Below are 13,154 nucleotides of genomic sequence, written 5' to 3'. Positions count from 1 at the left end.
ACAGATATATTTGACATGAACCAAATATTTGCCAAAGTTTCTTTCAAGTTCACTTTATGCACAGTGGAATTGGACATACAGTTTTTAAAAAGGAATTCGCACCGCTATGCGACTCCACTGGAGTTCGAATCTGGGATCCCTTGATAACAAGGCTACAGCATTACTACTACACCACTGAGGAGGCCCTGTGTTGACAATTATATTAGAATCTTCGAAAACTTTTAACTGTCAATGATCTCAGATCCTGAAAAGTTTTCACAGAAAGAAAAAGGTTTTGTTTCAATCTACAAAATCGTTTCCTTGAGGATTTTGGTTACTATGAACAGAAATTTTAGGACACGGTCAAATTTCAGAGTTTTCACTCATGGTTATGCCGATTGGTTAGCACAGCTACGACGCCAGGGGTCCCCGGCTCGAATCCCGGCCTCGACATGTGTGTTCTTTGCAAAGTGTTCCTTCATCAAGTTCATCAAACGCATCCTCACGATTAGCCAAACCCAATCAAATCAATCAATTTTCGCATGGTTGTGAAGAGGAGTACTTCCGTTGAAACAGTACGTGGGTATTTCCTTTAAATTAAGTTATACTAACAGTACTATATTTAATTAGAAAACATCTCAAGCAGAAAACTAACTCAACTCCCTCCCCTTCATCCTGAACACTGCAACCACATGCGGATTGTTGATGTTATGTGAACGGTCTCAGTTAAAAGACTGGCTACAACCTATATGAATTATACTGAGAAACACACATGACAAGATATAACACTTCCAAGTTTGTCGAAGTTACTCCTGTTTGTGGACTAGACTCGATAGAAATGACTCCGATCAAAATGGACAGAAATTTCGAATAATTTACTACATAATAGTTTCTCAGGTTACGCTACATGCCAACAGATGGACGTACAGAACGATGTTTATACATTACAAACTTCTTAGTTTATACTATGTCGCGACGAAAATTACTATTAGAAACATATGCGTATAAAGTGCAAGTGTATATAGTTTACAATTAACTAGCAAAATATAATGAAACAATGTTGCCGAAAGTCATAACTTGGAAGCAATTATTTCATAGTATAGATTGAATTGAGTATCACGTCTCACTATATTTCATTTTCTTCTACCACATATGGTTCTGTCACAGAGCATTTATTGATTTTGATTTAATTAACTGATCTTATTTGTACAATTAGAATAAGTAAAGCGGGCGAACATGGGATGAATTTCCTGTAATCTTTGTCAAAGCATTTGTCTGAAGTTTATGATGTAGCACACGGGAAAAACTTTGTTGCAGTTCGTGTCAAGCCTAAGAGGCAATTAAGTGTTACTACTACTAACTGGTTCTTTCATATCGTTACTGTTTTTTTACCTCAGCGAAATAATAATACAATAACGCATAATTATGGAGAGAAATAGTGGGTTTTGCAGGCATTTAGCAACTCGATGAAAGTTACGCGGACAATAACAACAAGAAGTGGAGAAAGTGGCATTTTCATGCGACTATGCCAGCCCTTACACCCCAATGTGTCACTGGAGTCAAGACATTTGTATCTGCTTTAAATTGTAAGTCTACTTTATTCACAGATTAGCTTATCCGGAGTTGACCTACAGTTTAAAGTGGGATCCGAACCAGCACGTGCCTCTTCCGGGTATCGAAACCGGGACCCCTTGATTACAAGGCGACGACGTTAACACAACGCGGAGGCCCCCCAAAGTATTTGTATCCAGGTACGTATTTGGTAAGGATGAACAATGGAAATACGGAGAGACAAGTGTCGATAGGGTGAAACAGTACGATTATTTAGGCATGGTGATGACAATGACGGGTAGGTGGGCAAGGCACGTACACAGGAATAAATGTAAAGCAATTTTTGCGTTAGAAAAAACAAGAAAAATAAAATACAAAGTACCAAATATTCCAATCAAAATTCTGGAGGAGGTCTACGAGGCCACAGTTAAGGCAACACTATTCTATGGCATCGAACTATGGGTCTGGGAGGGAGGGGAAACCGTAAACGTCGTACAGTCTAGATTCCTAAAACAAGGGCTAGGAGTAGGGAGGGGTACGGCAACATGTGGGGCACTTAGGGAAATGGGAAAATTAAGAGAGGAAGTGGATGCCAAAATGAGGAGCATTAAATACTGGGCAAAACTGATCACCATGGAGGGGGGAAATTTGAAGAAACTCTGTGTACAATCACAGATAAGGGGGAGTATTGGGAGGCAATGGGTAGCAAAAATAAAGACGGAATTATACAGTATAGGGCTGGGATGGGTGTGGGAAGAGGGAATAGAGGGGAGAATTGATATGCAGATGCTAGGGGCCATACGTGCCAGACTGGAAGATATTACCAAACAGAAAATTTTGGCAGAATGCGACGCAAAAATATCGTTAACATCGGCGAAAATGGATACGGATCGAGAATGGGGAAGGAGGAACTACGGAGATTTGTGTGGGGCAAAAGAAAGGTCAGGATTGGCCTGGGTCAGACTGGGGGGATGGGCACAAGTTAAACTTAAACGAGAGGACGGGAGCGTAGAATGCCCGTTATGCGGCGAAGACGAGACGAAATTTCACATTCTTCTCCAGTGCAAAGAAACAGGGGAGGTAAGACAAAAATATATCAGGGAAATATACGAAGATAACATTGAGAATATAATGACAAACGTTATTAGGAGGGAGAGACCGAGAGGGGGGGAGGCGCAAATAAGGAATCTGGGAACTTTCCTACATCACACCTGGGTAAAGAGAGCAAAGAAGCTCAGTGGGGATAGCGAACAGGTGTGAAAGGGGGGAGGATTACTAAAGAAATAAAGTAATAAATAAATGTGAGAAAATTTAGGAATCACTCAGGTAACAGTGCAAGTATAGGGAAAGATTTGAAATGAAATAGTGTTTGTGAACTCCCAAGCAGTGGTGAAGGTGGAAGCAGACTAAAAAGGAGGAAGGGTGTAGGGAAAGTGCACGAAAATTTTTCACTTGTATGGTATGTATAGCTGTAAAGGCTCATACTGGAAATAAATGCTATTCTATTCTATTCTGTATTTGTATCCATTGACACATTTTGGCTTGTGTGTGTACAGACGTTCTCCTCTACTATAACTGCATATTCTATTGTACAATACACAAACTGTTTGCGCCGTCAGCATTTACAACCTACTTACAAATAGACTGTCATAACAGCGTATGTAACAGTAAGAAAATTGTTTTCACAAAAGATTTGACAAAGGTCGTTTCAAATGCACTTTATGGTCAGAGGGATAATCAGGAATGGATCTACAGTTTACGGAGCACTGCACACGTGCCTTCACTGGGAATCGACCACAGGACCCTTTGAATAAAAGACGATAGCGTCCCAACTTAACTCTAGATAATACACAACAATTCGTATGCACACTACATCAAATCGAAACCGGGTATGTATAGGAAGGGGCAATGCCCTTCGCCAAATTACATATTTAGAAAAACTGCATTTCTGCAAGCAGAACACAACCACTGGTAAAACAGAACTTTACAGGTTTAGACACGAAACTCCTCTTCTCCACAACTCTTTCACTTGCAACAGAACTTTGTACGCACCATTCTCACCGTATTCATACGGGAGAAACAACACTTTGCACCATACGGCACCCACGGCGACTTCTGCACAGCACTTACTTGTATTGCCGTCACTCTCTTCGGCCACTGGTCCACGCGCAGGTAAGCGACCGGCGTGGAGGCCTCATGGCTATCTGGCCACTGACTGAGCTGGGACCGACTCCACTCCAATGCACGCGGGAGACCTTTTGGCACAGAAAACGCACGGGCGGCGTCACTCGGGAATTCTTCAGTACCCATGGGAAGATTTGCTTTCCGAGTTGTTCATGATTATCCACTTCATTAATAGGAATCGTTCAAAAGAACGGTTCATGTGGGTTCTGGAATTTTATTTAGGTATCAAATTAAACCCTTCAAGTGGCGAATGGATTCGGAACATGGAGAGGGATCAGAAAACGAAAGAAATGGTAGAGGAGACCCAAGACTCTCAATGTAGAGGCTGTTTCTAGTAACCCGCAGGTAGCAGCAAATCTCGGCCCCGTAAAAACAAACAGAAGGATACATGGGCGTAACTTTGGGCCTAACTTTGGGGGGCCAAAATCAAACTTGGGAATTAACTTTGGGGGAGGGGGCAGAATCAAACTTGGGACTTAACTTGGGGACATAATCAATCTTGAGACTTATCTTTCGGGGGCAGAATCAATCTTGAGACTTAACTTTCGGGGGCAGAATCAATATTGAGACTTAAATTTCTGGGACAGAATCAAACTTGTATCTTCGGGAGGCAGAATCGACAAGTTTTCCATCCCGTAAAAAGTGCAGAACTATGTAATTTCCATTTCCAGGTCCCAGGAGGTTAACAAAAGTTTCCTTAATTTTTAAATTTAATAACCTGAAAATTGGTGGGGGGCAAATGCCCCCCTTTGCGCCGCCAAGTTACGCCTATGGAAGGATAGTTTCGTTGAAGTGCAAGAATTCTACTCTGTTAGGAGAACAATAACGAATGATCGAAGATTGAGGAAAGATATAACAATTTGGGTGACACAGTCAATGAAGAGCGTTCCTAAGAATGGATTCATAAAAACATTCGCATAAACAAAACTAGTATGAATGTGAAACATGGATAGAGGTAGAAACTGAAAGCAAAACAGTGAAAACCTTCAAAATGTAGAGACTGTTTTAATATCAAATGGGCAGACAGAGTAACAAACCTGAAAACATGTTTCTTACATAGCAAAAGTCGAGCTAAGTTGCAGGATGAAGAAAAAATGAATACAATTACTAAAGGATGAATAGAAAGGAAGACACTATATTTATAAGCCCAGAATTGAGTATCATCAAACGAATCGCTAAAGATGTTATTGCTGAAACTACAGAGAAATGACGCTATCAACAGAAGATAGGAAGAAATAGGCAAACGAGTGGGGAATAATTGGGGTACAGGTACAGTCAAAGAAGTTAGTAATAAAGTGTGTTTCATACAGCGTATATTGATACAATTGTAGGTTGAATTGTATCTTCTGCAAATATGCTGTATAAAGAAACAAACTGCCGGAGTACTATGTGAGGTGAGTGTACAAGACAGATGGAATAAACTACATCAGGGGTTGAGGACTCAAGAAGAATCAAGTTCAAATAGCCATATAAATGGCAAATGGATTAGAATCGTGAAAATGAAATCAAAACAAGTATGAGATTGGCAGACAGAAAGTCCTATCTTATGAAAGTCACTTTTATTCATAGATGGGTTGATCATAATCAGGAGTGTGCACTGGAAAAAGTTGACTGGAACGTCATTTTCCGCTGTCATTCAACTACAGAAAAAACTGACCATAACTGCTTTTAAAAAATTAACAGCAGTTTCCAAAAATCTTCAGATATGATAAAATACTCAAATTTATACACAACTATTGCCCCCCACCCATTTCTTTTTTGCAAATTAACAGGCAGAGTGTTGGTATAATAATGTAAATTTTACAGTATACCGATGGTTTAGAGTGATTTTCTAACTACTATCGTCACAGAAAAATTGTAGACAGGACATCTTCACTTTGAATTGAAAACAGAAATTGTTTACAAGCACACGAATGCAAAAAGATAAGTAGCAGTGGGGGAAAGGAGAGATGTGATTAGGGGAGACTTAAATTTGGACTTTAAGGAATGTAGTTACAGTCATTTATTATGGTAGTTCATAATTTATTATTAGTTTTAATCCGTCTGTGTGTCTACAAACATGTGTGTCATTTATGCTGACATAGAGGGTTCTTACAACAATGTTGATCAGTATCTGCAAAAAACTTGATGGTATGTTATGCGATTCAAGTACAAAACCACAGAGAATGGTTTGATTAATGCTTATTATGTCGGCGTCAAAATCCACTCAGCGCCTCGGGCACAAGAAGGCATTCCTTGCAATGCAAACACCACGTAATAACTCCTCTGAACAGGGCTCATTGAGCGGTTCCCGTTCCTCAAGTGTTTCTGTGTCCATGGACAACGATGGCCAATACTCCGTTATGTTTGTAGATATTCAGGAAGTTTGTGAATACACTTCATTAATTTTTTTATGTACGTATGTATCACCGAACGAGTGATGATGTTAAATGAAGTTACGTAGAACAAAACTTCTCCCTTACCGTTATGCTGTATAGATGCGTACGTAGTGCGTGTGAGGCAACAATGTCCCGGAACTTATAACTTTCGAAAAATGGCATCATTATTCATAAAACAGTGATGACGACAGATAGTCCTAGTCCAATATTAAGCTCAATTCAAGTTTCCTTGGGTTAGTCGCGTCGGTGACGATCTCGGAAAGTTTCAAGGGGGGGGGGGGCCAAGATAATAAAAAATCATGTCATGCAGTCAAATTGTTAAAGCTGTCAGCCGATAGATCGCTAATGGCTAAAAGCTCAAAATAATTTAGACGCCAGGCACTTATTCTCAGGAGACAGGCTTTCTTTTTTTTTCAAATACGGCAAAGAAAGCCACGAAACCATCTAAGATAAGCTATGAAATGTGGTCTGAAAACATTTCATTTATTAATTAATACAAGATTGGATTAAAAGTATGCACAACAGTGGCTCCCTAAATAAGACTTAACTGGTAAGAATGCATATCGCTGCAGACTTCAAAATTCGGCTAGCAACAATGCAAAAATTTATAATGGAATGTTTAATTTTCTGATTTTATAATTCACATGCTGTGCTCCTTATTTCTTTTTTAAAAAAAAGGTAATGGAAATTTCCGAAAGCGAACTCGAAACATAAAAAATAAAAAAAATAGAACTGAATTTTAAAATTCAGACGCCCGGTGAAAATTTTCAGGCGCCATAGTGACTGGGCTCCCTGTATTTTTCTACCCCTGGTATGTATACTAAATTGTGTTTTTACATTTTATTCACAATGTCCGAGGCTTTCTCTCTCTCGCGCGCCAACATCCGTGGCAGAGTGGTTAGCAAATCGTGCTACGACGCCAGGCTTCCCGAGTAGAGTTCGAATTCAGGCCTGGGTATGGTGGGTGTTCTCTGTGAGTGTCCTTTCAACAATGCCATCTAACATCACTCATCCTCATCGTCGCGATTAACCAGAAGCGGCATTCACGTGAATGGTCGAGTAGTTTGCTTCCTCTAGAAAGAATTCTCAGATGTAATTTTTAACAATTTGAAATATCGAAAGAAATATCCAAAAACGGTTTCGCTGGTGTCGGTCAAAGGTTCAGCCGAGCCTTAAACTTCTCAGAAAGAAAAGGAGAACTGATTGCCCCAAAATGGCCCCGCAACAAAGAATGGTGACCTATCACCGTTCAACAGACAATTTTAACATGTCCGAGAGAGAAAGGGATTGAATGGAAGGGGAATCGCGACTGCAGCCACCAGCCGTTTGCACTGCTTTGCCCCGACCAATCGCTGTCACGCCTTCTCTACCGTTATGCTCGGCGTTGCTCCACAAACTCCTGGGACGGAGTATGGAGGTCTGGTGCGGGGCACATTCAGCTGGCAACTAACGAGCTCTTACCATTTAGTTTTGCCGTTCGTTGCAAGGTAGGTGTGTCCTGCACCAGACCTCAGAGTATAATAGGAGCAAAGAGCGATATTTCCTGCACCCAGTGGCGTAGCGCAGTTCTCTGGGGGCCCCCTGCAAGTAAAATATTGGGGATCACTTTAGTGACAAAAGTATGATGCCAGAGTGGGACGGACGTTCTAGTGCAATAGTTAGCTAGTCCACAAAATTTCAATATGTAAGAAAAATGAACTTACAAAATTACACAAAATAATGTAAAGTAAAGTGCTCCCCTGTGATTAGCACCACGCCATGAAGTCGTATAGGAGGTGTGGTGGTAACGCCCCACACTTTCTTGATCCGGTCGTGAGTGAGGGTGATGTGATCAGCACCACGCCCCTGACCGCCTTTACCCCCCAGGGTTTCCCCCCAGGTACCCATGTTATTCGACGCTGGGTGGGCGCCGGGGCTGCTTCCAACGTTAGAAAAGTTCCAGGATTTGAACCGGCCGGGGATCCAACCCGGGACCTTTAGCATGGTAGTCAGACGCGTTACCGACTGAGCCACCGCGGCCACTAAATAATGGCCACCTTTATACCCTGCGTGGCAGAGTAGGAAATAGCGCTTAGGGCAAAGGAGTAATTGACCCTGGGCTCCACCTCCTCCTGAGTTTGTGGCCCCCTTTGAAGTAAAACGTAACAGGTCCAGATAATATGGGAAATTCATTTCAGCTCTTATTTCAATATAAAAAGGCTTGACCCCCCCCCCTTGAAAATATTTAGTGTCAAGTTACATTTTAAATATCACGTATAAAACTAATATTAGCGGTAAAAGGTCATGAATTACCAAGTTTGGTGTTAATTGTGTAGTAATAAGACATCGACTGGTTGAGCAACTGAATCTTTCTACTGGGACTGTAAGACAATTGACTCACTACACGTTTACGACAAACTGCGTAGCTATAAAGGTATGAGATGAGGGATCTTTCCTATCGATTACTATCTGCGGAGCAAGTAAGTTAATTCTACATTTCGGAGGGGACCCACGTTACAAGTTACCCGGGCCCCCCTGGCTGAGACAATGCGCCACTGCTTATTATCGCAGACGTCGTCATATGGTGTTCCTGGGAACCAAATTTCTGTTTCTTTTCGTAAATCGATTTTTTTATAAGCGACACTGCGATTATATAATATTTCAGGAGTGGGGTCCATACACCTCGCGGGGGCGGCCACTGCCTGCACCCACAGTGCACGGGCACATTTGCAACTCCTCCAATCCAAATCTGATTATAAACGTAAAACAAACGTCTAATATTCAATACGTAAAAGTACCGTGGTTACCTACTCCCTTGATTATTATGTAATTTCCTTCCCAACTTTCAGTACCGAACAGCGACAGTTCAAGGCTAACGTTCAGAAATTGTGCATTTCCCAAACTTTCAGGAAAGTTCAACATTTGTTCTCAATGTCACTCCAACAATCAGAAATCGCCCGGCGTGCCTCGAAAGGAAATAGCATTTCGCTCGAGCAGCCATTAATGAAGATTTAGCATTAAGGTCGACGTTTTTTTCCACTATGTGAGGCTTTCACTCATATCAGGAGCATGAATCTCGCGCGCCTTACAAAAAAGAAAAAAAGTTAGGAGTCTTTCCTTGTGATTCAATTCAGTAGGCGGCCTCAAAACAAAAAATTGCTGCTTCGTTGTATGATTTTTGTGGTTTATAGGTCGGCGGCAAACAGTGGATTTCGTCAGGGCTACCAAGCACGAAAATCATATTACAGTTGAGCTCGGTAGAGACACGCTCAGAAGAATCGGCAGCAAAACGGACGAGCTGCGTTTTCTGGGTCGGTTTTTTCTTAGTTGCACAAACGCTATTTTATTTTGTTTTCTTTCTCACATGGACACACACACATGCACATGCGAGTGTGTAAGGTGAAGCTATTTCCAATTTCCTGCACTGTCACCAAAGCGCACAGGAGTGCGAAGGAAGGGCCAGATACACTCTCTGCCATAGCGAATGTGATGTTGTCGTCACTACGCTCCAGCCGCATTAATCTCCAGTACCCTCAGATTCGAGGCTGGGTAAATCTCAGAGCAATTTCATGGAGCGATGTTGTTGGAAAAAAATCACACCTGAGATGACCCACCCCGGAAATTGAACATTTGTCTGTGGTCTCTGTCTGTCTCCCTTTACTAAATTTAACCTCTGTCGCTCTCTACTAAATTTAACTTATTTCTCTCCAAGGGCTTATGATAAATATATAGACTCTTCACAAGACATTTGACTGACAATTACAGGTAAGTTGTTTCAGCAAGCTTGTATTCTATATTCAGCAAATTTTGCCTCTTTACCAGTGGCGGTGATTAGGGGGTAGTTGCCCCCCACTTTTTCAACTCTTGCTCCCGCAATATACCAAACCGTATCTACCAAAGAAAATTAAAGTTTCCTTGCCCCCCCGGTTTTGGAACCCAATCGCCGCCACTGTTCTTTAAGTTTGGTAGTCTCAGCATAATCTCAATAAGCAAGGTGTTATGCTAAACAAGAACTTAATCAAGTCAAAGCTAATGCATATACATGTATATGCAAATGAAGAATATGGAGGCCCCGTTAGCATGAATAGTTCGTAGACTCTGGCACGAATTTGGCCAGGTAACATTATTAAAAATTAAAATCCTGTAATTAAATTACATTAAACTAAACAAATCCACGCATTGCGAACCTCCAGTCTAACCCTCAACCACTAAATCCCCAGAAGTTAGCGGAATATTTTGCCTCTCTTTAATAAATACATATGTGAAATTTAATTAAGATTATTTAAGCCAGAATAAAACTTTAATTTAAATTAAAAATAGAGGTACAATTTATTACATAAGATGAATTATATTAAATTATAATTAGAAACAATATCACGAAAATTTCCCCCCCAAATAATTTTTCTCACATTCCCATATTATACAGAACACAAATTATATCAAACCCCACAGTGCATCATACACCAAAATATAGTAAAAAGGGAAGCTAATCAAGCTAGAAGGCTCATATCCCACATACGAAGGTTTATAATCAATCCTTTTCTTTCAACCCCCAAAAATTAATATTCCTCTTGACCCTCATAATAGGAACCCTCCTTTCTATTTCTTCCACCTCATGATATGGAGCCTGGATAGGCTTAGAAATTAATTTAATATCATTTATTCCATTAATTTCTGTAAAGTACCAAACAATCAACGAAATACAGAACTCAAAATTACTATCTGCCCTGTGGAACCAGTAGTATGTTAACATAGCCCTGACGCTAATAATAAATCTGAAAGTGGTGATTTTCTTTATTGAAAATGTTAAATATGCAAAAGTTCAAAACTTTAGCAAATTGTGGCCTTAAGTTGTCAGCACCCTGGGGGGTTGATCGGTCCTTTTCCCATCGCCCCTCGACAAACATGCACGCGACCATCAATGTATCCAGATTTGCTAATCACTACCACTAGCTAACACTCAAGAAATTGCTGTATTGTAATAACGGATGACCACGAGGAGCATTGTCATTTCTGATTGGATGGTACTCGCTGGTGGTGGAGAGGTGGTTGTGCGGTCATTCACCTTCGCAGTGATCGGCATTTCAGTCTAACCTTGGTATTCAGTTGTAATGGATGGAACAGTGGTCGGTCGAACACCGCATGTTCACATACGACGCGTATGTTAGAAACGGTGACTCAGTGGAACTTGCAAGAAGACATATGGTTTCAGCAGGACATGGGCTACCGCCCCCACTGGCAGGGTTTTCATGAACCTGCTGCGGAACTTGTTTCCTGGTCGCGTGTTTCCAGGTTCGGAGATGTGCCCTGGCCTCCTCGATCCCCTGACCTCAACATGTGTGACTTCTTTTTGTGGATCTTTTTTTTTAAGAATCGAATTTATCGAGACAAACCCCACACTTTGGATGACTTGAAGGCGGCCATTCGTAGAGAGGTGGAATTGATCACTGAGGAGACACTGGAACGAGTGTGGAGGAGCTTCGAGGCCAGGATTGAAAACTGCATCAGGAAGACGGACGTCACCATTCTGCCGTGATTTTTGGTACGTAAGGTAAATGACATATCCCCACAACCATGTTACATTCGTTCAATAAAATTGTGTTTGAAAAATTAACTATGTTTAGCTTTTTTCAAAATGACAATGCTCCTCGTGGTAACCCTGTATTACTATTACGTATCTGGGTATTGCCATCTGAAGCGAATGTACAGGGTGATTAAAAAATATTAACACTATATGAGAAATAGAAAATGCACTACTCACCGTCTACATTTACTTCTTTGATTGAATTGTATTGAACAAATTGACATGACAGTGTTTTCACATGCTCTCCACGTGTTTACCTGTCCCATGTAGCCTGCATAACAAGTGTCATTGCAACAAAGTTTCCTCCTTTAAGCAAATTTTCTATTTCCCATATAGTGTTCAAAAAAATTGAATCACCCTGTACATTCTGAAGTACCAATATGTTCCAGGCATCTGACAAATTCTTAGATGACATCTGTGGTAACTGGTGTTTTCTTTTAAGGGTATTAACTCGTCGAACCTTCAGTCAAGGACACGAGGTAGAATTCGACCACCTGTCAAAGGACGAAAGCCACAAAACCCGTTACGGCCTGCATCTTCCTTCCAACAAGCCGAACCGTGAGACTCCTACTCAGCCATGTAAATCATGTTTCGCAATGCTTTCCCATCCCACGCAACATGGCATAATTATTGTCGATTCTGTTGGGGAATTTCACGCATCGCGTCCTTATCTCAAACATCATCGATTCTCACCTAATTCCAGTTCTTCTTCGAGTGGCATAATGCTTCACATCGATCACACTACTCCTTGGGTACAGAGCAGACGATCGTAAAATTAAAAATTGGAATTTAAGAGCAAATGGATAGTTTGACTTCAGAAGTTAAGCAAGTTTTCCTAAAGGTGACGAAAACACAATAAATCGCCAATTAATGTGAGAGTAGACAGCTATCACCTCTATTATATCTAAAAAGGTGATCACCCTTCTTGACATATTTAATTTAAAAAATCGATCTTCTTGACGAATAAAATTGTCTAATATACTTGTCTAAAAGGATAATCTCCTCCCTTTAATGTTGTTGTTGTTGTTGTTGATTTGGTGTTTTTAGTCCACTTTATGCACAGTAAGGCTAGTCGGGACTGGACCTACAGTTCAAAGTGGGATCCACTATGACCCTTCACCGGGTATCGAACCCGGGACCAGTTGAGTACAAAGGCAGCGACGCTAGCACTACGCCTTCGGAGAGGCCAGAGATGATCACTATTCTTGTATAAAATTAAGAGATCGTCCTCCTGTATATCTAAAACTGTGATAATTCTTTTTGAGTTATCAAATTAAATAGATGGTGTTTATTATGTCTAAAATGGTAGTCACCCTTCTTGAAGTATAAAATTAAGCCCCTAAAGATAACTAACTTTCGTTCTCGACATCGTCTTGAGTTGAAAATGCCTGCCTCGCTTTCGGTCTCGTCTCGATAAACAGTCTCGTTCTCACTCGAATCTCGTCTTGATTCTCAGTGTATATACACATTACATACAGCGTGACACTTCACAAACTTTC

The 13,154-nt window shown here is 40.9% G+C and overlaps 1 protein-coding gene across 8 annotated transcripts in view; it reads right to left on the bottom strand.

Annotated features, from left to right (window-relative positions):
* Positions 1–13,154, bottom strand: part of haf (leucine-rich repeat and fibronectin type-III domain-containing protein hattifattener) — a 173,840-nt gene that overhangs the window by 56,837 nt on the left and 103,849 nt on the right. The window contains exon 1 of one of the 8 annotated variants that reach the window (XM_083139162.1): positions 3,661–3,739. The exons of 6 other annotated variants lie outside the window; for them this stretch is intronic. The gene's annotated coding sequence lies outside the window, so the exon portion shown is untranslated. Of the gene's footprint in view, positions 1–3,582; positions 3,635–3,660; positions 3,740–13,154 lie in introns of those variants that run through there. One more of the 8 variants, XM_083139165.1, reaches the window with a different exon arrangement.

The sequence above is a fragment of the Lepisma saccharinum genome, chromosome 17 (genome assembly GCF_977018435.1).
Source record: "Lepisma saccharinum chromosome 17, izLepSacc3.1, whole genome shotgun sequence".
NCBI lineage: Eukaryota > Metazoa > Arthropoda > Insecta > Zygentoma > Lepismatidae > Lepisma > Lepisma saccharinum.
Note: the sequence above shows the minus strand (reverse complement) of the source record. Positions and strands in the feature narration are given on the sequence as shown.